This window comes from Macrotis lagotis, chromosome X (assembly GCF_037893015.1).
Source record: "Macrotis lagotis isolate mMagLag1 chromosome X, bilby.v1.9.chrom.fasta, whole genome shotgun sequence".
Lineage (NCBI taxonomy): Eukaryota > Metazoa > Chordata > Mammalia > Peramelemorphia > Peramelidae > Macrotis > Macrotis lagotis.
The window spans coordinates 380,752,622-380,779,655 of record NC_133666.1 but is presented as its reverse complement, the minus strand read 5'-3'; positions in this window follow the sequence as shown (position 1 = coordinate 380,779,655).

Below are 27,034 nucleotides of genomic sequence, written 5' to 3'. Positions count from 1 at the left end.
AATTGGGAAGAATTGTCATTTTTATTATTTTTAAAATTTTTATTTATTTATTTAGTATATTTTGAAGTTACAAAATTTTCCTCCACCCTCCCTTTCCACCCCACTCCCCTCAGTAGGGAACAGCCCGGTTAGCATTTTACATACATATTTTGACAAACATTTACAAATTAGTTATTTTCAGAATGAGGAATTAGGATTAGGGGAAAGAGATATATGAGATAATTTTTATAAAGTGTTCCGCAAATTTCAAAGAGTTATTTTTGTGTATGTGTTTTGATATGTTATTTTTCCTCTAGATGGGGATAATATAGATCCTAGTCACTGTAATACAGTTGTCACAGCTTTCTGGACTGCTGAAAGGACTTGTCTCCATCAAGGCTGTTCATTTCACAATGTTGTCGTTGATGTGTACATTGCTCTCTTGGCTCTACTCCCTTCACTAAGCATCAAATCCCAGTAATCATTCCATACTTCTCTAGAGTCTGATCATTTATGATTTCTTATAGAACAATAGTGTTCCATAGTATTCACGTACCATAGCTTGTTTAAGCAATTCCCCAAGTGATGGGCATCCTCTCAATTTCCAATTCTTTGCCTCTTCATAATGAGCTGCTATAAATATTTTGGAACATGTAAGGCTTTCCCTTTTTTATATAATTTCTTCTGGATATAGGCCTAGAATTGGAATTGTTGGGTCAAAGGGTATGAACAGTTTTATTGCTCTTTGGGCATTATTCCATAATGCTTTCTAGAAAGGTTGGATCTGTTCACAACTTTGTCATCAATGCATCAATATCCCAATCCTCCCACAACCTCTCCATCCTTGATCAATTTCCCTTTCTCTCATCTTGGCCAATCTGTGTGAGATGATTCCTCATTGTTTTGTTTTTTTAATTTGCATTTCTCTGATCAATAATCATTTGGATTATTTTTTCATATGTTTATATATAGCTTTAATTTCTTCATTTGAAAACTGTTCATATCCTTTGACCATTTATCAATTAGAGAGTGTCATTTTTAATGTATTAACTCACCCTAGTCATGAGTAATTCACATTTTTCCAGTTATTTAGATTTCACTCTATTTGGGCGACAAGTGCTTGATAATTGTGTTCATAAAATTTCTGGGTTTGTCTTGGGAGGTAGATTCCCAAGTGTTTAATGTTGTCTACAGTTACTTTAAATGGAATTTCTCTTTCTATTTCTTGTTCTTGGACCTTGTTCATATATACAAAAGTTGCTGATTTATGTGGGTTCATTTTATATCCTGCTCCTTTGCTTAATTTGTTAATTATTACAATGAGTGTTATACATGATTTTCTCAGGCTCTCCAAGTATGTCTTCATCTATAAAGGATGAAAACTTTTTTTTTAGGTTTTAGCAAGGCAAATTGGGTTAAGTAGCTGGCCCAAGGCCACACAGCTAGGTAATTATTAAGTGTCTGAGACCGGATTTGAACCCAAGTACTCCTGACTCCAGGGCCTGTGCTTTATCTACTAAGCCACCTAGCCAGCCCGATGAAAACTTTTTTTCCCTCACTGCCAATGCTGACTCCTTCAATTTTTTTTCTATTGCTAAAGCAAAAAATTTCTAATACTATACTGAATAACAATGGTTACAATGGGCATTAATGTTTCACTTCTGGTTTTATTGGAATTGTTCTGAGTATATTCCCATTTAGTATAATATGTGTTGATGGTTTTAAATAGAAACTAATGATTATTTTAAGGAAAACCATTTATTTCTATACTTTCTAGTGTTTTCAAAAGAAATGAATGTGATATTTTATCAAAGATTTTTTTAACATCTATTGAAATAATCATATGATTTCTGTTGGTTTTGTTATTGATGTGATTAATTATGTTGAGTGTTATCCCAATATTGAAATGTCCTTGCCTACCTGATATAAATTTATCTAATCATGGTGTATAATTCTATAATTCTATAATTTGCTATAGTCTCATTTCTTAGCCTCAATATTCATTAGGGAGATTCGTCTATAATTTTCTTTATCTGTTTTTACTCTTCTTGATTTAGATATCAACACTATTTTGGTGTAATAAAAGGAAGTTGGCAGAACTTCTTTATTTTTTAAAAAAATTATGTAAAATAGAATTTAATTGTTCCTTAAATGTTTGGCAGAGTTCACTTGTAAATCCATCTGGACCTGTAGACTTTTTCTTGTGGAGTTTATTGATATTTTCTTTAATTTTTTTTTCTGAAATGAGGTTATTTAAGCATGCTCTTTCCTCTTCTGTTAATCTAGGCAGTTTGTATTTTTGTAAATATTCATCCATTTCATTCAGATTATCAAATTTCTTGGCACACTGTTTGACAAAGCAGATCCAAATTATCTCTTTAATTCTCTCCTCATTGGTAGTTAAACATTTTCATTTTTGTTAATGGTTATTTGGTTATCTTTATTTTTCTTAATCAGATTAACCAAAAGTTTACCTATTTTAATTGACTTTTTCATAAAACCAATTTTTAGTTTTCTTTATTAAATTAATGATTTTCTTGCTTTCAGTTTTATTAATCTCTCCCTTGTTATTCAGACTTTCTAATTTAGTATTTAATTGGGGATCTTTAATTTGTTGTTTTTCTAGTCTTTTTAGTTGTGTACCCAATTCATTGATCTTCTCTTTATTTTTTCAGATCCAACATGATTTTCTTTTATAATAATATTTTCCCATTTTCTTATTTTCATCTACATACACATGTATAGTTTTAAGAAACAAACCTTCCTTCCCATCCCCTACCCCTCAGCACTGAACAATCAGTTGACCTTTTTCCATATGTATTTTTCATATATATGTTTAGAGATTAGTTATGTCCAATATGAGGAATCAGGCTTAAGGGAAAGAGATGCATAAGAGATAATTTTTATAATGTGTTCATCATATTCTGAAGGGTGGGTTCTCTCTCTCTCTCTCTCTCTCAGACACACATACATACATACACCCCCCCCCACACACACACACACGTACATACTCTGTGTGTGTAATGTTTTGTTTTTCTTCCTCTGGGGGGATAACATTGGCCATACCTGGTTAATTATGGTTCTCCCAGGTCTCTGAACTGCTGAGAAGCCCTCTATCTCTATTTTATTCAAATAAGCTTAAGAAATATAAAATTTCTCCTGAAAACTGCCTTGGCTGCAACCCATGAATTAGTAGGTGTCATTATTATCATTTTATTGGACATAATTTTTGCTTATTCCTATGATTAGCTATTTGTTCCACTCATTATTTGAAATTAAGTTATTTAATATCCAATTTTTTCTCTTTATAATTCTGTCATCAACTGAATATATATATATATATATTTATTTTTAAGAAAGATTTTATTTTGACTTTTACAAATTTTCTCCCATTCTTGCTTCCCTCACCCCATCCCCCACAGAAGGCATTCTGTTAGTCTTTACATTGGTTCCATGTTATACATTGATATCCATTGAATGTGATGACAGAGAAATCATATCCTTAAGAAAGAAAAATAAAGTATGAGATAGTAAAATTACATATTAAGATATTTTTTTTCTAATTCGAGTGTCTTTGGTCTTTGTTCAAAGTCCATTATTCTTTCTCTGGATACAGATGGCATTTTCCATTGCAGATAGCCCAAATGTGTCCCTAGTTGTTGCACTGATGGCATGAGCAAGTCCATCAAAGTTGATCATCACCTCCATATGGCTGTTATGGTGTACAATGTTTTTCTGGTTCTGTTCATCTCACTCAGCATCAGTTCATGCAAATCCTTCCAGACATCCCTGAATTCCCATCCCTCCTGTTTTCTAAAAGAACAATAGTGTTCCAAGACATACATATACCACAGTTTGTTAAGTCATTCCCCAATTGAAGGACATTCATTTAATTTCCAATTTTTTGCCTCCACAAACAGGGCTGATAAAAATATTTTTGTACAAGTGATATTTTTACCCCTTTTCATAATCTCTTTATGGTAAAGACCCAGTAGTGGTATTGCTGGATCACAGGGTATGCTCATTTTTGTTGCCCTTTGGGAATAATCCCAAATTGCACTCCAAAAACTTTGGACGAGTTCCCAGCTCCACCAGCAATGTATTAGTGTCCCAGATTTCCTGCATCCCTTCCAACACTGATCATGGTCCTTTCTGGTCAAACTGGCCAGTCTGAGAGGTGTGGGGTGGTATCTCATAGATGCTTTAAGTTGCATTTCTCTACTAAGTAATAATTTACAACAATTTTTCATATGACTATGGATTGCTTTGATTTCCTCAGTTGTAAATTGCCTTTGCATATCCTTTGATCATTTGTCAATTGGGGAATGGCTTGATTTTGAAACATTTGACTCAGTTCTCCATATATATTTTAGAAATGAGTCCTTTATCAGAAATACTAGGTGCAAAAATTGTTTCCCAATTTACTACATTTCTTTGGATCTTGGTTACAGTGGTTCTGTCTGTGCAAAAGTATTTTAACTTAATGTAATCAAAAGTATCTAGTTCGTTTTAATGATGTTCTCTATTCCTTCATCATAAACTGTTTCCCTTTCAATAGAACTGACAGGTAACTACTCTTTGATCTTCTAGTTTGCTTATAATATTGTTTTTTGGCTAAATCTTGTATCCATTTGGCCCTTATCTTAGTGTGAGGTGTTGGTATAATCCAAGTTTCTTTCATACTAACTTTCAATTTTCCCAACAGTTTTTATCTGTTTTATCCCAATAGCTAGAATCTTTGGATTTATCAAACAGCAGATTACTATAATCATTTCCTGCTATTGTGCCTAGTCTATTCCACTGGTCGACCGCTCTATTTCTTAGCCAATACCAGACAGTTATTTTTTAGTTTTTTTCTAGGTAATGGGTTTAAGTGACTTGCCCAAGGCCGCACAGCTAGGTAATTATTAGGTGTCTGAGGCTGGATTTGAACTCAGGTACTCTAGGGCCAGTGCTCTATCCACTATGCCACCTAGTTGTCCCCAATACCAGAAGGTTTTGGTGACTGATGCTTTATAATATAGTTTTAGAACTGGTAAGGCTAATCCACCTTCTTTTGCCCTTTGTTTTCATTGAATCCCTGGAAATTCTTGACATTTTATTTTCTCCATATAAATTTATTTACACCTTTTTCTAACTCATTAAAGTAATTTTTTGGAATTTCGATTGGTAGGGTGCTTGACCGATCCATGAGCAGTTAATGTTTGCCCAGTGATTTAAATCTCTTTTATTTGTGTGAGACAGCTATGTAATCGTTTTCAAAAATTTTTGAGTCTGCCTTGTTAGGTAGACTCCCAGATATTTTATTTTGTCTGCGGTTATTTTGAATGGGATTTGTCTTTCTAGCTCTTTCTGCTGTATCTTGCTAGCCATATATAGAAATGTTGAGGATTTATGAGGGTTTATTTTATATTCTGTTACTTTGTTAAAGTTGCTAATTTTTCCTAGTAGCATTTAGATGACTTTTTGGCATTCCCTTAAGATCTTTATGTTTCCTTTTTAGTAAAGCTTGACTCATGGAGTTATAGGGAATGCCTCTGATATGTTTTATATTGTTGTATAGACAAAATTGTTTAAATGCCATAAAAGTATATCCAGTGACATTATCTGTTTTTATGGATTTTGATATTCTTGTGACAGCAAATCAATGGAATAAATCATAAGTCACACCTTGTGTAACCTCTGAAATATGTGCTGTTGCCATTGTATATGAACTAAATGTATCTACAGTAACATGAATAAATTTCATTTTTCCAAAAGGTGCAAAATGAGTCACATCCATCTGCCACAATTCATTAGGATCCTGGCCTATAGAATTCTTAGAATAATTTGGTGGGATACGTAAATATGGAATGCATTGTTGACAAGATTTTATTATTATCCTAGCTCAGGCTCTGGTGATTTTAAATTCTTTCCTTAGTAAAGAGGCATTCTGATGATTTTTTTTTTTTTGTGAGACATTCTAGTTTGCTCTTCTACTAAGCTTAGAAGCAGTTGAAGGGTAAATTCATCAGCCCTGTGATTACCTTCATATAGTAGTTCAGGCAATCCAGTGTGGGAATTTATATGTTCAATAAAAAAGGGATTGTATCTATTTCTTATAACTTCTTATAATTCTTTAAAGAGTTCATATAATTCTTCATCAGTGATATGTTTAATAAAAGCTGTTTCTATGAGTCTGATATGATAACTATACTTACTATCTGTAAAAATGTTAAGGGTTTGTGGATGTTCTTTTAATACCACTAATTGGGCATACAATTCATTTTTTGTGTTGATGTAAATGGAGTTTGTAATTTCTTTTCTATTATTGCATCTATGCTTAGATCTACAGGTCTAGAATAAGGTCCATCATATTGTTTAAAAATTTCAGGGAACTCATAGGTTCATAAGTATGGATATTTTGTCTCATTACCTCTACAATTCAATCAATCATTAACTCCAGGCTTTGACATAATTACAGTAAAATAGCTTATATTGACAAAATTAGATCATAAAACTTTTCAACATCTTGCTTATCAGTAGGTTACCTAAATATGGGTTATATAATTTTCAATTTCCCAATCATTTTTCAAAGCCTCTCACATTTATTTAGTATTATTGGAAATAATTGCAGTTAAGATATACTTCCCTATTTCTTATACCCTCTTCTTCTGTCATTTTTTTCTTCTTTAAAACTGAATATTGAATTTTTAACTTACATGAAACATAATGTTTCCATGCTAATATCTCATTCTCTTAAAATTAAACTTATAACTGAATATCTTTTTCACATAAATTTCTTTTATATCTCTGTTTTATAAGTTTATTTTCCTCTTTTTCAAATACACTGCTATTATAAAAAAGAAAATAAGACTATGAATTTACATATATATATATATATGTATATATATAATTTCAAAAATTCAATGTAAAACTTTACCAATGCCAGGGTTTTAGGATACATATATAATTCCTTCTTAAATAACAGATAATGAGTAAGCTACTTTGATCTTACATGTAAATATTCCCTTTAATAAACACTAGTTGGAAGATCAGTTTTTACAATCTCTCTAGGGCAAAAAGCTTGAGAGATATAAGTTGTTGGCAAGGTATTCTCTAATTTTTTTTATAACAAATCTTTATAAAGGTGATAGATGACACTTCAAGTCATTCATTGTTTGTTATTGTAACACAATTTTAAATTTTCAAAAAAAATTGTCTGACTCTATTCTTATACTTAGTTTACTAATTATACCTAACACATTCCAATTTAATGTATGTTCCCTTTACTCCCTAAAACTTCGTAATAAATAAAAGTTCTTAAGACCAAATGGTTTTAAAAATCCTTTTTTATGATTATAAGATTTTCCTTATAGTACTTTTAATAATCTCTTTTAACTTTAATTTATTATTACTATTATTAAAATAATTTTATCATAAGAGTAAACAAAATGCTTCCCCCCAAGAATATGAGAAACCTCAAGAATAGTGTGAGAGAGAGAAAAAAATGTACTTCAGTTTGTGTTCAGTTTCTAATGGCTCTATCTCTGGGGTGAGCTGCTTTATTTATTTATCATATGTCTACCAGAGATATTGCTTCAATATTTTTCCCACAGTTGCTGTTACTAGTTGTACCTCCACTCTATTGCTCCCCATTCTCATGTATTGTGTTGTCTCTCTCCTTTCACCCTGGCCCTATCCAAAAGTGTACTGTACTTGAATACCTTCTCCCTCAATATTCTCTCTTTTCTATCACCTATTCTCCCATTCCTCCTTATCCCACCCCTTTCTTCTCATTTTTCTCTAGGGTAAGATAGATTTCCTCACCCTATTAATTGTGTATGTTATTTTCTCTGAGCCATTTCTGATGAGAAAGAAAGCTCACTCATTCCCCCTTGCCTTCCCCCTTTCCACTCCACTGAAAAAGCTTTATCTTGAGTCTTCTGTGAAATTTCTTAGCTGCTTCTTCCTCACCTTTCCCTTCCTCCCAATACTTTCCTTTATCACCCATTGACTCCATATTTTTACTATATTATTCCATTATATTCCTCTCCTTCCTGTGTCTTGTCTATATATGCGCCTTCTAACAACTGTTATAAATGAGAAAGTTCATATGAGTAATCAATATCTTCATTCCATGAAGGAATACAAACAGTTCAATTTCATTAAGTTCCTCATAGTTATTACTCCTCATCCACCCCCTCTATGGTTCACCAGAGTACTGTACTTGGAGATCAAACTTTCTGTTCAGCTCTGGTTGTTTCAATAGGAAAGTTTGAAGGTGCCTTGTTTCTTTGAAAATCCATCTTTTCCCCCTTGAAGAGGATGTTGTTTTTCTGGATAGTTGATTCTCAGTTGTAAACCAAGAGCTTTTGCCTTGTGGAATATCATATTGCAATTCCTATGAGCCCTTAATGTAGATGCTGCCAGATCCTGTGTAATCCTGACTATAGAGCCTCGGTAGTTAAACTGTTTGTTTCTGGCATCTTTTAGAATTTTCTCTTTGATTTGGGAGTTGGGGAATTTGGCTATAATATTCCTGGAAGTTTTTCTTTTTGGAAACTCTTTTAAGAGGTGACCAGTAAATTCCCTCAATTTCTATTTTACCCTCTGCTTCTAGGATCTCAGGGCAATTTTCCTGTATTATTCTTTGAAAAATGAAGTCTAGGCTTTTTTCCTGATTGTGGCTTTCAGATAGCCCAATAATTTTTAAATAATTTCTTCTGGATCTGTTTTCATGGTTGGTTGTTTTTCAAATATTTTTCACATTTTCTTCTAATTTCTGGCTTTTTTGAAAGAGTTTTATTTCTTCCTGATTTCTTGCAAAGTCATCAACTTCCTTTAGTTCCATTCTTCATTTGAAGGAGTTATTTTCTTCAGATTTTTTTATCTCCTTTTCCAGCTGGCCAGCTCTGCATTTTAAGGCATTCTTATCCTCATTTACTTTTTGTTTTGCTTTTTCCATTAGTCCTAAACTGGTTTTGTAAATATTATTTTATTCAGTATTTTTTTATATTTGCTTCACCAAGCTGTTGATTTGGTTTTCATGATTTTTCTGCATCGCTTTCGTTTCCCCTCCCAATTTTTCCTTCACCTCCCTTAATTGCTTTTCAAAGTCTTTTCTGAGCTCATCCATAGTCTGAGCCCATTTTGTATTTATCTTGGAGGTTTTGTATATGGAAGCTTTGATTTTGTCATCATCTGAGTATGTGTTTTGATCTTCCATGGGATTAAAGTAATTCTCTATGGTCAGATTCTTCTTTTTCTGTTGTTTACTCATTTCCTCAGTCCGAGACTAATGTACAGCACTTCCAGGGCTTTGGAGTTTTTTTTGGGGGGGGGACACCCCACTGTGACCTTTATTCTTCCAAGGTCTTATGTTCTCTTACATGTACTTTGATATGTAGGGGAACACCAAACTTCTCTCTTCCCTGGAACTGCTATCTTAGTGGCTATCTTAGTATGGCATTCCCACCTGCAACTGTAGCTGAGTGTGGACAAACATCAGAGTCCTACCCTGAGGGAGAGCAGAGAAATTTCAGCAGTCTTCCCTAACCCCTTTACCATCTGTGGGCTGTGCTCTGGAGGCGCAGGCTGCTTTATCCTGATTCTTGCTGCAGGTTCTGAGGCCTGTACTCCCTCCCTCACTCATTCTGTTATAGCAGAATTTTCTCCCTGCCCCTTCAAACTGTTCTGGGGCTGTGCTGCAACCGGGGGTTTTTCCAGCTCCTGGTCCTGGTGAAACATATCTTTCCCAAAGAATTGCTAAGTTATTTTGTACTGGAAAAATGTATCACTCAGTCTTTCTGTGGGTTCTGCCACTCTGAATTTTGACTAGTCATAATTTGTTGGCTTTTGGAGTTTGGGTGGAAGGAGTTCCTGGGAAATGCTGCCATCTTGGTTCTGCCCCCTCATCTTGGCTCCACCCCCTTTAATAATCTTATAAATTCCAAACTCATATTCAAAATTACCTTAAATTATTTTCCTTTTCACAATGTAAAAGTTTGCAAATTCTTCTTCTTTTTCTTTTCTTTTTTTTTTAGTTTTTGCAAGGAAATGGGGTTAAGTGGTTTGCCCAAGGCCACACAGCTAGAAGCAATTATTAAGTGACTCAGACCAGATTTGAACTCAGGTATTCCTGAATCCAGGGTCAGTGCTCTATCCACTGCACCACCTAGCCACCCTGCAAATTCTTCTCATTTGTATCAGGGTTATTCTAACTTCTCAATGCTCTAATTTATCAGAACTTTCTATCCTTCCTGACAAAAATGATCTGGGAATTGTAGATTCTCCGCATTTTGAAATATCAAGGTCGTATGCACTAATTCTCTAATTCTTTACCTTACTATTTATCATTCCTTGTTCAGTCCCCCCAAATTTATATATATATATATATATATATATATATATATATATATATATATATATATACATGAACTAAAGCATATAAGCATATTTTGAATCTCTATAAAATTATTTTCACCCTTTTTAGAAATTTTAAAGCCTGATTAAGAGCACATAACTCAGAATTCTGTGCTGACAATGGTTTTGGCAGACTCTCAGCCTCTATCAAGGCCATTCTGCCCCTATCTATTTTAGCATATCATTAGTTCTTTATGGTTCTGGAGGAGCCATAAAACATTATAATAAAAAAAGCCTCTTTTGTAATATGCTAATTAAGACCAGTCCAAAAAAATTTAGGGACAATTTCAATTTCTTCTAGGTACCTTATAAGCATAATTTACTAAATCAGTAAATAATAGAACCCCTTCTCCAAAAACAACATGCTTTTCAAGAAAATCTCATTTCTTGGCACCAAATCATGAGTTTTTGGTAAAAAGATCTAATTTTTAAAAGAGAGAATGGAAAAATGATTGACCAATCAGAACATAGAGAGCAGCAGGTCTGACCATACAGACGCAGCTGAGAGCTTTCCTCTGCCTGTACTTTAAAACAAACCCATACAGAACACACAAATGGAGTCAAAGCCTTTTGAACCAGAGAGGCCCCTGACCTTGGGGGGAGACCCCACTCTTCTTTCACACTAGAGGGTTCCTTTAATCATTACACAAAAACAAAAAAAACAGCAGGATGCCAGATAAACACACACACACACTCCAACTGGAAAACAAAAACAAACACCACCAAAGGTGACAAAATCTCCAAGAAACCAGTGGAAAAATGCAGAGAACATTCCATTTTTCACAATACATTTTTCCATTCAAAGGTTTTAATATTCAATACTTCTTTATTTAACTATAACTATAACTTTCAAGAAGTCAAACAGTCACACAAAAATCTCTCAGCCTAATTAGAATATCCTCTGTCCCCTTCAGCTTAGAGTAGACCAAGTAACTTCTTTTTAAGAGGCCAGCCCTAAATCTTTTCTGGGAAGGGAGTGTTCTGTTTTTAAATCCTCTATTATCATATTATTTTCTGTAATAATCAAATTATGTACTATAAAATGGACCTGATTATCTTCTCTTTCTGGAATTTTCTTCTTTAAAGCTTTGTTAATGTCAAATAGCATTTCTTTTGTTATTGTTTATTTAACACACCTTTCTCATTGGTGGATACTTACTGTCACTTTCTCTGTTTCTATAACTTCAAATAAATTCCCTTTTTAATATCTTTTTACCAGTTTATTTTATTTTAATTTATTTTATCAAGTCTTCATAAAACAATTTTCTCTCTCTCTTAGATAATCCTTTTTCTTAATTCCTCTTTCAGTCAACTTCAAGATCTAGATAAATGAGCCATGAACAAAAAAGCTTTCTGACCTTTGAACTGTCTGTTGCAGCCAAACAAGAAACTATACAAATTTTTAATTAGCAGCTTGTTTTATTTTTGTGAATGCAGTGTTGCCTCCTTACTTTACAGCCAATATCAGCCATGTCAGTTTTGTGGCAAAGGATATTTGCTGATACATTTGTAAGCTATACCCAGTTTGTTTAATTATTCCTTCCCATTGATCAGTGCTAGAGAGCATTTCAAATGTTATTCTTAACCCTGCTGTTAGCTTGACTATTACAATTTTCAAAAAATTAAGTTTTCCATAATAAGTAATCTCCTGGTGTAAGAGCAATTTTTGCCATTGGGTTTCAATCTTCTGGGGATAATATTTGTCTGGATAATATTTCTGTCATAGTTAAAACATATCTGCTAATATTGCCATGAAGATTGTTGCTGATTTTAAATCTTTAAATGTCTCAAAATTTAGATTATCGTAATCTCTCAAAACATTCCATGGACTCTTTGGATCGGGTCTCTCAAATACAGGAAAAGAGAACAATAACTCTTTCATGTCCCAGGGAATCTCCTCTCCTTTATCCACTGCTTTTTCGAGCAGCCTTTTGAACAACATTTTTATGTCTCCTTATCTTTGTTAACATTGTCTTCTTTAGAACATAAAGGAGCAGAAGGTGGGTTATTAAAGTTAGGAGGAGGTGGTGTTGCATGTAACAGCCACCACTCTTTTTTACACTTATTTTCCTACCTAATAGTTTGAACATCTTTATCAACTTTTAATATACTCTGAGCCAAAGGAACATCTCCAGGTGGAGTCATACAGATTTTTAAAATATTGCAAAATGAAAAGACCCCTAAAGGAAATGACTCCTGACTTTCCTGTTTAAAATGTTCACTCATCTGCTTCCCCACAGTTTCCCATTTTTCAGTACTTAGGACTCCTTCTTCTGGAAACCAAGGACAACACTTTTGCACACATTCAATAAAGTCATCCAATTTTTCGTTGTTATTAACAGGTATCTTTCTTTAACTATGTGTTTTAGCACTTTCAAATAATGTCCTCTGTCCTTAGACTGTTCCTGTTTTATATTAATGCTCTCTGTTTTAAACCTGAAGAAAAAATTTTTAAAATGTATATATCCCCAATACCTGCTGTCTTCCAGCATGCTCTGTGGCCCACAGGACATCCAGACAGTCTCTTTCCTATTGAGACTGATTCCCCTCCATGTCCCTTCTGTTTCAGGCACCAGTTATCTCCTGCATTAGCTCTGGTGTAGGTCTGGACATAGACTTGAGAGTTAGGTTGAATAGAGTTGCCCAATATGTAAGGTCATGAAATGAACCCTATTGCTTTATTCTTGTACACTCAGACCTTTATAACAAAACTTATCTCAGACATAGCAGGTTAGATGAAACCCCACTGCAAAGCTTCTTGGGTTAAATTTACAATATTTATCCTTTGAAGTCTGTAAACTTCCTTATCAGAAAGCTTCCTGAAACACATCTGGCACCACATATTCTTAGGTCAAAGTTCATTGGTGAGCCCACAAATCCATTTAATGAGCAAGAATACATGTATGTCTCTGGTGGCAAAGGTCACCAAAACTATATGCAAATCATTCTTAGGAGCTGGCCCTCGACAGAATTTGGCCACAATATTCATTTGGGGATCCTTTTAGGTTGGAATCTCTGTATTCTTTCAATAATATTTTTTCCCTCTGGTTCCATGATATCAGGGCAATTTTCTTTCAAAAGTTCCTGAAATATTGATCTAATTTTTTTTGTCCTCAATGTATTCAGGAAGTCCAATGATTCTTTTTTTTTAAGGATTCTTTCCTTAGGCAACAACCTAAGGGTTGTCTCTCCTGGATCTATTCACTAGGTTAATAGTTTTGCCAGTAAGGTATTTTATGTTTTCTTCTATTTTTTTTATTTTTTGGTTTTGCTTAACAGATTCTTTTTGTCCCATAAAGTCATTAGTTTCCATGAATTAAATTATATTTTAAGAGAAGAATATTAATCATTTACCACTTGCAACTCATTTTCCAATTAGACATTTCTATTATTGAAAGAGTTTTCTATTTGTGCAATCGAGGTTTTGAAAGTATTATTTTCTTTTTTCATTTGTCCAATGGTACTTTTTTTTGGTTTTTGCAAGGTAAATGCAGTTAAGTGGCTTGCCCAAGGCCGCACAGCCAGGTAATTATTAAGTATCTGAGGCCAGATTTGAACTCAGGTACTCCTGACTCCAGGGTTGTGCTTTACCCACTGTGCCACCTAGTTGCCCCACCAATGGTATTTTTAAGGACTTTTTCTTGTTGCAAGGTGTTAATTTTCTCTTGCAAGATGGTAATTTTCTCTTGGATTTGTTTTCCCAGTTTTTCCAATTGATTTTTATACTCCTTTCTGATCTCTTCTAAAAAGTCTTTCTGGGTTTGAAACCAATTCATATTCTCCTCAGAAGTTCTAGCTCTCTCTGACTGAGAAGTAGCTTTCAATGTCCCCCCCTTTGCTGGACTTTCTTCATTTTCCTAGGGTCTTGCTTTGGGGGGAGGGGCTGATTCACAGACCTTTTGTTTTGAAAATCCTAGAGGCTTTGCTCACTGGGCTTAGTAATTCCAAGTGGACCAGGTAGTATTGGGTGCTAGAGGATTTCTCTGGAATGTCTGTGACCTTTGTGGCCTACTCTCTAGGCGTGGCAGTGGCAGTAGCAGAATGGTCTGAATTATCCTTGAACAAAATGTTCTGGTACCTTAGGCTATATAGTTAGTCTCCTTATTATTCACTCAGTACTGAGAGTTCTGCTGCCTACACCTGAGCCTTGCAGGGGTGTTAGTGTGGGGGAAGGTTGTTACTGTGTTTGCTGTGGAAAGAGTCCCTTTCTTTCACAGAGATGGTGGGAAGGAGCTCAACTGGATACCCATGGACTCCATTAAAAATACAGGGCATGTGGTCCTGGTCTTCCAAGCCAGTAGAGCTTACCAGATTAATATCTAGCAACTGTGCTGGAGCTCTCCTGCCTGCTGCACAGTACCTCTCCCTTCAACCTCACTTAAGCTCTCCTGTCCACTTACAAAGCCAAAAACTTCTGCAATTGGTACTGAGGTTACTTCAGGATCTCATCCCACTGCCCCTGTACTAGCTATCTGCTCACTGCCCCTGGTTCACCCACATTCCCCTGAGACAGAACTTGTTGGTAGATCTTCTTTTGTCTTTCTGGATTTTGTGGATTTGATTTCTGTTAATTCATATTAATTCTGACAGAAAGCAGGAGATCATAGGACAGTGCCTGAATTCTCTCTGCCTTTTTGGCCATAAGTCACTATTCTCTTGGCCACAAAAGCTTTTACTCTTTGCAGTTGATATGATGGTATTCTTAGAGAAACCAAGAAAATCATCTAAAAACCTCCTTGAAATAATTAACAAATTCAGCAAATTAGCAGGATATAAAATAAACACACATATATCCTCAACATTTCTATAGATGAGCAACAAAATCCAAGATCAAGAGAAAGAAAGAGAAATTCCATTTAGACTAAGTGACTACTGATAATATTAAATACTTGGGATTCTACCACCCAAAACAAACCCAGAAACCATGAATACAATTAAAAATAACTCTCCCAAATAAAGTCAGATCTAATTAACTGGAAAAATGTCAGTTGCTTATGCTTAGGTCAAGCTAAAGTAATCGAAATAACAATTCTAACCAAATTAAATGACTTATTCAAATTCAAACCAATCATACCACCAAGTAATTATTTTACTGTGATAGAAAAAGTAGGAACAAAATTCATCTGGAGTTACAAAATGACAAGAAAAGCAAGGGAACTGATAGTAAAAAATGTAAAGGAAGATGGTCTAGCTCTACCAGAATTAAGACTACATTATAAAGTGACAGTTTTCAAAACTGCCTGGTACTAGTTCAGAATAATGGGTCAGAGGGTTAGAATAAGTTCAAGAGAAACCACAATAAATATCTATAGCAATCTACTGTTTGACAAACACAAAGACTTTAGCTTCTGGGAAAAGAACTCAATATTTAACAACATTTTTTGTTAAACCTGGAAAATAGTATGGCAAAAACTAGGCATAGACCCACATCTCACATCCTATTCCAAAATATGGCCAAAATGGGTACAGGATATAAACAAAAAAAGGTAAAATCATAGATAAATTAAAGTCCAAGAAATTATCTATCAGATTATGGAAAGGGGAACATTTTATGACCAAACAAAAATTAGAATGCATTATAAACTGCCAAAAGAATGATTTTGACTTTTTTTTCAATTAATAAAAGGTTTTGCACAAATAAAAACAATGGTGTCATAATTAGAAGTAAAGCAGAAAACTGGGAAACAATCTTCACAAGTAGGAGTTCTGATATAGGTCTAATTTCTAAAATATATATATGGACAACTACATCAAATTTATAAGGTTACAAGTCATATCCCAACTGATAGTCAAAAATTATGAATAGACAGTTTCATATGAACAAATGCTTCAAGTCATTATTAATTAGAGAAATACAAATTAAAATGGCTATGAGCTATCATCTCATACCTAACAGATTGATTCAGTTGAGAACAAAGGGAAATGATCAATGCTGGAAAGGTTGTAGGGGGATTGGGACATTGATACTTTGCTGGTGGACTCATGAATGGATCTAACCATTCTGGAGGGCAATATGGAACTATGACCAAAAGGAAATAAAAATGATCATTGCCTTTGACCCAGCTTTTCCAACAATGCCTACATTCAGAAGACAACATGATCAACTGCAGAAAGACAGAAATAGTGTGCATCTTTTTCAGATCAAAATGCAGTAAAAATAATTTGCAACATTGGGCCAGGGAGACATAGACCAATAACTAAATGGAAACTGAATAACCTCATTTTAAGGAATCAATGGATCTAACAACAAATTATACAAAGAACTAATTATTTTGTTAGATAATGACAATAATGAAACAACATACCAAAACGTATGGGATTCACTCAAAGTGGCTTTTAGGGAATATATTATATATTTAAATGATTACATGAATAAATTTGATAAAGATGAAATCAATGAACTAAATAGGCAACTAAAATAATTAGAGAAAGAACAAATTAAACCCCCCCCAATTAAATACCAAATTAAAAATTCTAAAAATTAAAGGAGAAATTAATTAAATCGAAAGCAAAAAAAACTATTGAATTAATAAAAAAAACTAAGAGTTGGTTTTATGAAAAAAATAAAATTGATAAACCTCTGGTCAATTTAATTAAAAAAAGAAAGAAGAAAACCAAATTGTTAGTTTCATAAATGAAAAAGGTGAACTCATCACCAAAGTGGAGGAAATTAAAGTAATAATTTGGAATTATTTTGCCCAACTCTATGCAAATAAATTTGACGATCTAAGTGAAATGGACAAATATTTACAAAAACATAAGTTGCTCAGGTAAAATGAAGAGGAGATTATATACATAAACAACCCTTTCTCAGAAAAAGAAATTCAACAAGCCATCACTGAACTCCCTAAGAAAAAATTTCAAGGGCCCGATGGATTCACAAGTGAATTGTACCAATCATTTTAGGAACAATTCTATACAAACCCTTTGGAAAAATAGGGGAAGATGAAACTCTGTCTAACTCCTTCTATGACACAAATATTGTACTGATACCTATACCAGGAAGAGTTAAAACAGAGAAAGAAAATTAAAGACTTATCTCCCTGATGAATATAGATACAAAAATGTAAAATAAAATCTTAACAAAATTATTACAATAAGTTATCACTAGAATAATACATTTTGACCAAATAAGATTTATCCCAGGAATGTGGGGTTGGTTCAATATTAGGAAAGCTGCTAGTATACTCAATTATCTCAACAATAAACCTATCAGTGGCGGCTAGGTGGTGTAGTGGATAAAGCACTGGCCTTGGAGTCAGGAGTACCTGGGTTCAAATCCAGTCTCACACACTTAATAATTACCTAGCTGTGTGGCCTTGGGCAAGCCACTTAACCCCACTTGCCTTGCAAAAATCTAAAAAAAAACCCACAATAAACCTATCAGAAATTATATGATTATGTCAATATAAGCTGAAAAAGCTTTTGACAAAATACCGCACCTATTCCTACTAAAAACACTAGAGAGTGTAGGAATAAATGGATTTTTCCTTAGAATAATATGTAGCATCTATCTGAAACCATCAACAAGCATTATATTCAATGGGGAGAGGCTAGAGGCATTGCCAATAAGATCATGGGTGAAGTAAGGATGACCATTATCACCATTACTATTCAATATCATATTAGAAATTTTAGCCTCCACAATAAGAGAAGAAGAAGGAATTAAAGGAATTAGAATTGGGAATGAAATGACAAAACTCTCACTCTTTGCAGATGACATGATGATATACCTAGGGAATCCCAAGAAATCATCCAAACAACTACTGGAAACAAATAGTGATTTTAGCAACGTTCCAGGATATAAAATAAACCCTCATAAATCCTCAACTTTTCTATATATGACTAGCAAAATACAGCAGGAAGAGTTAGAAAGAGAAATCCCATTCAAAATAAGCTTAGACAGTATAAAATGTCTGGGAGTCTATTTGCCATGGCAGACTCAGAAACCTTTTAAAAACCAACTACAAAACACTTCTCACACAAATTAACTCAGATTTAAATAAGTGGGCAAACATCAACTGCTCATGGATAGAGCTAATAAAATAAAAATGAGAAATCTACAAAAACTAAAGTAACTGTTTAGTGTCCTACCAATCAAAATTCCAAAAAATTACTTTAATGAGTTAGAAAAATTTGTAATTAAATTCATATGGAGAATAAAAAGTCAAGATTTACCAGGGATTCAATGAAAAAAAGTGCAAAAAAAGGTGGCTTAACACTACCTGAATTAAAGTTATATTATAAAGAAAGAGTCATCAGAACTGTCTGGTATTGACTAAGAAATAGAGTAGTGGGCCAGTGGAATAGACTATGTGCAATAGCAGGAAACAATTATATTAATCTGCTGTTTGATAAACCCAAAGAGTCAAGCTATTGGTATAAAAACTCTCTCTTCAATAAAAACTGCTGGGAAAATTGGAAGTTAGTATGGAAGAAACTTAGATTAGACCAACACCTCACACCCTATACCAAGATAAGATCCAAATGGATACAAGATTTAGACATAAAAAACAATACTATAAGCAAACTAGAAGATCAAGAATTAGTTTACCTGTCAGATCTATGGAAAAGGAAGCAGTTTATAACTAAGGAAGACATGGAGAACATCACCAAAAACACAGATTATTTTGATTACATTAAATACAAAAGTATTTGGACAGACAAAACCACTGTAGTAAACTGGGAAATAATCTTTATGGCTAATCTTCCTGACAAAGGACTCATTTCTAAACTATACAGAGAATTGAGTCAAGTTAAAAAAAAAATTCCCCAATTGACAAATGGTCAAAGGATATGCAAAGGCAATTTACAGATGAGGGCATCAAATCAATCCATAGTCATATGAAAAATTGCTCTAAATCATTATTTATTAGAGAAATGCAAATGAAAGCTTCTCTGAGGTACCACCTCACACTTCTCAGGCTACTCAATATGACCAGAAAGGATAATGATCATTGTTGGAATTGTTGTGGGAAATTTGGGAAACTATTACATTGTTGGTGGAGCTGTGAACTCATCCAACCATTCTGGAAATCAATTTGGAACTACACCCAAAGAACAACAAAAATGTGCATACCCCATGATGCAGCAGTGCCATTACTGTATCTATGCCTCGGTTTGACGATGAAAAAGGCTAAAACCATCACATGTACAAAAGTATTCATAGCAGCCCTGTTTGTGGTAGCAAAGAATTAGAAATCAATTAAAAGTCCTTCAATTGGGGAATGGCTTAGCACAGTGTGGTATATGTATGTCGTGGAATGCTATTGTTCTATTAGAAACCAGGAGAGATGGGAATTCATGGAAGCCTGGAGGGATTTGTATGAACTGATGCTAAGTGAGATGAACAGAACCAGAAAAACACCTCACACTCTAAAAGCAACATGGGGGGGCAGTGATCTGCTTTGATTCACTTGCTCATTCCATCAGTGCAACAATCAGGGACAATATGAGGCTGTCTGCAATGGAAAATACCATCTGTATCCAGAGAAAGAACTATGGAGTTTGAATAAAGACCAAGGACTATTGATTTTAATTTAGAAAAAAAATTCTGATAGCTTATTGTCTGATCTTGTTATTTCTCATACTTTATGTTACTTCCTTAAGAATATGATTTATCTCTCATCACATTCAATTTGGATCAGTGTATACCATGGAAACAATGTAAAGTCTGGCAAATTGCCTTCTGTGGGGGTTTGTGGGAGGGAGGTAAGATTAGGGTAAAATTGTAAATCTCAAAATAAATAAAATCTTTAATTAAAAAAAGAAATCATGAAGTATAGAAGTTCAGAAATATCTGGAAAGATTTGGATGAACTGATGCTGAGTGAAAGGAAAAGAACCAGAGGGATATTGTATATATTTATAGTGACAATGTATGATAATCAACCATAATAGACTGGCTCATGTCAGCAGTACAATTACTAAAAACAATTCTCAGCCAGAGAGGGAACTATGGAATTTAAATGCAGACCACTATCAGGGCAAGTTGGGAACGAAGGGATGGATGGATAAAAATGTGAAACACACAATCTTATAAAAATAACTAGTGAAGACTATATTTTACATTAATGTAAATATAAATATTAATAATAAAAAAAGAAAAAGAAAATTCACTTATATGTACAAGGATGTTTATACAAGGATATGTTTCTGGTGGTAAAACATTAGAAATTGATGGAATATCCATCAGTTATGGAATGGTTGAGCAAAATGTTCCTTGTACTTACTATAGAATTCCATTTTCCTATGAGAAATGTTGAGCAAGCTATTCTCAGAAATTTTAGACTTATATGAACTGATGCAAAATGGCATTTTTTATGTACAAAGAAATGCAATATTTTGTGATAATGAAATCGGTGTGAATTAGCTTTTCTCAATAATACAATGACCCAAGATCACTCTAAAGGTCTTAAGATGAAGAATGAAACATATGATGGTTTTCAGAATATAGATTGAAACATACTTTTTTCCTCATGAAATTTCTTTTTTTTCCCATGGGAGAGATCTGTTTTCTTTCACATCACTGTTATTGAAATGTTTCAAATGACTAAACATTTATAACATATAGCAAATTGTTTGCTTTCTCAATGAGGGTTTGAGTGGGGAGGGGCAAAGGGAGAGAATTTTCAACTCAAAGTTTTAAACAGATATTAAAAATTGTTTTCTTAAACAGATTAAAAATGGAAGGAAAATAAAATGCTAAATAAAAAAAAGGAAAAGAAGGCAGCCAGGTGATTCAGTGAATAGAGTGCTGGACCTACAGTCAGAAAGGCCTGAGTTCAAATCTAGATTCAGTCATATATTAAGATGATCTTAGTAAAAGATGGATAGACTTGAATGAAATAATTGAGAGGGAAAAGGGCAAAACAAAGACAACATTATATAGAGTTATAGCTATATTGTTATAAGAACAACTTGGAGTAAATAAGTCATTATGACTATTCTAAATAACCAAATTAACTACAAAAGACAGATGAAGGAAGACACTATCTGCTTCCAGAGAAAGAACTAATAACTACAAATAAGTATGTATGCATGAATGTATATATATATATATATATATATATATATACACATATATGTGTATATGCAAACCTATATATGTATATATATATATATATTTGCATATTTGTTTCTAATAGTAGCTATCTTTATGGTGAGAGGGGAAAAGAAGAAATAATTTTATATAATAATATTATTATATACTTAAAAGGAATAATAAGTAATTACAAAATAGAGTTATAGTCTCAAATGCAATCCTTTTTGATGTTATGGAAAAAAGAAAATATCATAGAAAATATCAGCATGTTATGGTCCTTGGGGTCACAAAGAATCACATATTAACTGAATGACTGAATAACATGTATACTTAAATCATTGACTAGACTAATAATCAATGACAACTTCAATTCAAAAGTAATGAGAGAGATGACAAGGCAGTTTTTATAAATATCAATAACTTCAATCTGACCTATTCAAATGAACCATCAAAGCCAAAGGATTATAAATGGAAAAAGACAAAGATATTTGCTTAAACTATTATTCTGTCCTTAAGACAATTAGCCAGTATAATGCCCTGCCACAAGAAGCAGTTCCAAATAGCTAATTAACAGGGTAAGCTAAAATAGTACTTTTCTTTTTGCCAAGGTAAAATTAAGGGCAACTAAAGAACATGTTTAAAAATGAATGAAAAAAAATTAATGATTCTATTATTAGTGGAAAATGTAAACACAACCACTTTTTTCAATTTAACAAGACCTTCACTGAATGTTTTATCTGTGCACATAATCAGGAAAAACTCTGATTAAATACTTGTTTGGAAAAAAGTATATAAAGAGAAGAAAATTTTCCTAAAAAAATTTCTTAGTGCATACCATATCTTTATAGTTTCATGATTGATTGTTAATATATAAACTACAAAAACTATTTGCTGATTAAAAAAATTTCATTTGATTAACTTGATAAAAATACAGCATTATAGATTTCCCCAGCAAAGTACTTCCTAAGCAAATGATAATAAAAGTTTTCTCGATACACATAACAGAAATGACATTACAGTTAACATCAAGCAAAAAAAAAAAAAAGAAATCTGAAGTACATTCAAATGCAGTGTTTTCAAAGGTGATGCCTTGCCCTAGGTCTAAGTGAAAAGGAGATACTACATCATTGCTGAACCTCCCATTGTGCACTTGTTTTCTGAAGATAATATACTGGTTATATCAAATTTCAGAGCACTAAAAGTTCTCCTAAGTGATGTCTGAGATTTTTAATAAGAATTCATATTAATTATTCATACAAGGAAATATCAATAGCAACAATATCAAATGAATTAAAGGAATTACTATTATAAAGACTATAACAAGGAGGTTCATATTACTTCACTCAGTGTATTTTTGAACATATAATTGTGTATAGACATATATAAACATACACATATACATATACCCACTCACCCGGTACATGTGGGGGAGTGTAGAGAGATGAGTACAGAATTAGGGAGAATTATATTATGCTTTATTATGCTGGGAAAAATACATAGCACTTTTAATCACCACCAGCTGCTATACACACACACACACACACACAAACATATACACAAATACATACACACAGAAAACTATTTTGTTTTTATATTAATGTACTCTTGGTCATAATGTTATGTTGGCAAATCTTAAAATGCTATATTTTCCAAAGAATCTTATTGAAAGACAACATGGAAATATATTCATATGTCATCTCCAAAGATGATATGTATGCATGAATACCATAAAGCATACCATTGATGATATGTAAAAACAAAAATTGTAGTGGACTGGTTACACAATGAGGTAACAAATTAAACAGGTGGGTGGACTGATTGTTCTATTTACACCACTAAATGTAAAAAAAGAATTAGAAGTTTTCAAAATATGACCTTTGGATCATTTATGGAGATCTGGTAGAAGTTGTTTATTAGTAGCATGAAATTAGAAGATTTAGATATGTTATGATTAGGTTGATGGAGGGAGGATGCATAGTTTCATTAAAATATTAAGATAAAATTTTACTTTTCCAAAATGAAAGTTAACTATTGTGGACAAGAGTATGTTATCATAGAAGAAAAACCAAAAGATAAAGTTGGATTAGACCCAGGTTTAAGTCCCTGCTTTGTTACCTACTTATATAATTTCTTTGTAAATGGTATTCCACTTATTTGTAATTAAATTTAAATATAATTTTCAAAATTTGTTTAAGATTTTGTGTTACAAATTTCCTCCCTGATGCCCTTCCTTTGAGCCTGAAAATATAGCATATCTAAATCAAACATTGGCTCGATGTATCCAATTATGTCAAACATCATTCTACATTAGTCATGTTATAAAAGAAGGAGGAGAAAAGGAAAAAAAAATCATAAAAATGAAAATCAAACAAAAAACAGTAAAGGTAGATTTGCATTCAGACCATATTCAGATGTTTACTAAAGGTGGATAGCATTTTGAATTTTGAGTATTTTAAAACTGTCTTGGATCACATTTTAACTGAGAAGTATTTTATCATGTAATTAATAATTACATAATATTAGTTACTATAGACAATATTTTCCTCCTTCTGCTTACATCATTCAATATCAGATCATGTAAGTCTTTCTAGGTTTTTCTTAAATCATTTCTTTTATAGCATCTTGTTCAGCTGTTTCCCAATTTATAATTCTTAACACAAAATAAGAGCTACTATAAATGTTTTTGTAAATGTAGGCCTTTTTTCCTATTTTATTTCCTTTATTTCCTATTTCCTGTTTTATTTTTCCTTTTTTATTTTGAAACAGAGGTAGTTGTGGTATTGCTGGATCAAAGACTATAGACAGCTTTATTGCACTTTGGGAATAATTCCAAATTACTCTCTAGAACGACTGGATCATTTTATGATGCTACCAACGTGCATTAGTGAGCCCAGAAAAAGAACCTATGGTGCCTGGATAAATATTAAAGAATATCTTTTAAAATTTAATTTTTCCCCTTTTTAATTGATATTTTATTTTTCTAAAAACATGTTATGAAAGTATTTCACATTCATCCATATACATATGTATAGTTTTAAGTCACATAATTTGCTTCTTCCCTTACCTTCCCACCCCCTCTCCCCTCAGTGGTGATCAGTCAGGTGAATATTGTATGTACGTATTTGTGTTAAACATTTACAGATCAGTCATTTTTTGAATGATAAATTAGGATTAAGGGAAAGAAGTACATAAAAGAAATTTTTAGGTTTTTTTTGGTTTTGTTATGTTTTGCTTTGTTTTTCTTCCTGTGGATAGGCATATCATTGTCTATAGCTAATATAATAAGGTTATCTCAGGTCTCTGAACTGCTGAGAAGAGCTGCATCCATCAATGATAATCAATGCAAAATGTTTTTCTAGATGGGGAGAATGTTCTCTTGGTCTAAACCCTTCATTCAGCAATAGATCCTATAATTCATTCCATGCTTTTCTATAAACCATTTACAGTTTCTTATAGAACAATAGTATTCCATACCATACATATACCGTAATTTGTTCAGCCTCAAAATGAATTGTGTTACTATGCTTTCTAGCTTGGGAATATAATTATTTGGTATTTTGATTGGTATGACACTGATAAAATAATCTAATATGTGTAGAATTGTCATTTTTTATTATATTAGTTTGACTAACGAGCAATTGACATTTTTCCAATTGTTTAGAACTGACTGTATTTGGGTGAGAGGTGCTTTGTAATTATATTCATACAATTTCTATGTTTGCCTGGGGAGATATATTCCCAAGTATTTAATGTAGTCTACAGATATATTCAATGGAATTACTCTTTTTATTTCTTGATCTTGGTATTTGTTGTTGATCAGAAATCAAAGGAAATATTGATTACTTATGGGGGTTTATTTTATATCCTATTACTTTCTGGATTTGTTAATTATTTCAAGGAGTTTTTTAGATGATTTTCTTGAGTTCTCTAGATATACCATCACATCATCTACAAAGACAGAAAACTTTGCTTCCTCATTGCTAATTCTGTTTCCTTGAATTTCTTTTTATATCTCTTATTGCTACACCTAAAATTTCTAATACTATAATGAAGAGGAATGGTGATAATCACCCCTTGTTTCATTCCTGATCTTTTTGGAAATACTCTGAGTTTATCCCCATTACATATATTTTTTTATGATTTTAAATAGATACTACTTATTATTTTAAGGAAAACTATTCCTATACTTTCTACTTTTAAAATAAGAATCAATACTGTATTTTATCAAAGATTTTTCAGCATCTATTCAGATAATCATATGATTTCTGTTGGTTTTGCTATTGACATGTTCATTTATGTTGAGTGTTTTCCTATTATTGACTCAACCCTGCCTACTTGATATAAATCTTTGATTATGGTGTATTTTCCTAGTAATAACTTGCTGTAATCTCATTGCTAACATTTTATTTAAGACTACCCATCAATGTTCATCAGGGAGATTGGCCTATAACTTACTTTCTCTATCATGGGTCTTGTAGGTTAAGGTATTAGCATCATTTCGATGTCTAAAATGAATTTGGCCTTTTATGGAATTCCTTTTAAAGAAATTTTAAGAAATATATTTTAATAAGTTTCTGTAGAATAGGAATTGTTACTTAAATAGTTGACAATTTCACTTGGCAATCCATCTGGACCTGGTGAGTTTCTTAATGGTCTCTTCAATTTCTTTTTCTGAAATGGAGTTAAATATTTTATTTCAACTTCTGTCAATCTGGGAAGTTTGCATTTTTATAAATATTTATCCATTTAATTCAGATTATCAAATTTATTGGCATACAATTCAGCAAAGTAGCTCCGAATTATTTCTTTAATTTCTTTCTCTTTAATGGTTAGCTTACCATTTTCCCTTTTTGACAATGTTAACTTGATTATATTCTTTATTTTTTTTAAATCAGATTAACCAAAAGTTCATCGGTTTTATTGCTTTTTTCATAAAACCAACTCAGTCTCACTTAATACATCAATGTTTTTCTTTTAATTTTGTTAATTTCTCGCTTAGTTTTCTGTATTTGAAATTTGGTATTTAGCCTTTTTAATTGTATACCCAATTCCTTGATCTCCTCTTTCTGTGTTTTATTCATATAAGCTTTTAGAGATATAAAGTTTCTCCTCAAAACTGCCTAAACTGTATCCCATAAATTTTGGTAGGAAGTCTCAATATTATAATTTTCTGGGTGAGCTAGATGGTGCAATGGGCCCTGGATTCAGGAAGACCTGAATTCAAAAACAGCCTCAGACACTTTATAATTGTCTAACTGTGTGACTTTGGGTAAATCAGTTAACCCCATTTCCTTAAATAAATTTTTTAAAAGATTTTAAAATATTTTTTAAAAAATTACCATTTTCCAAACCCTCAAAAATCATCAAGTTTTCTATATATGATTAGCAAGATATAGCAGGAAGAGCTAGAAAGCGAAATCCCATTCAAAGTAACCTCAAAGTAAACTGGGAGTCTATTTTCCAAGGCAAACAATTATAAAACACTTCTCACACAAATTAAATCAGATTTAAAGAACTGGGCAAACATCAACTTTTTATGGATAGGTAGGGCTAATGTAAGAAAAATGACAATTCTACCAAAACTATACTACATGTTTAGTGCACTACC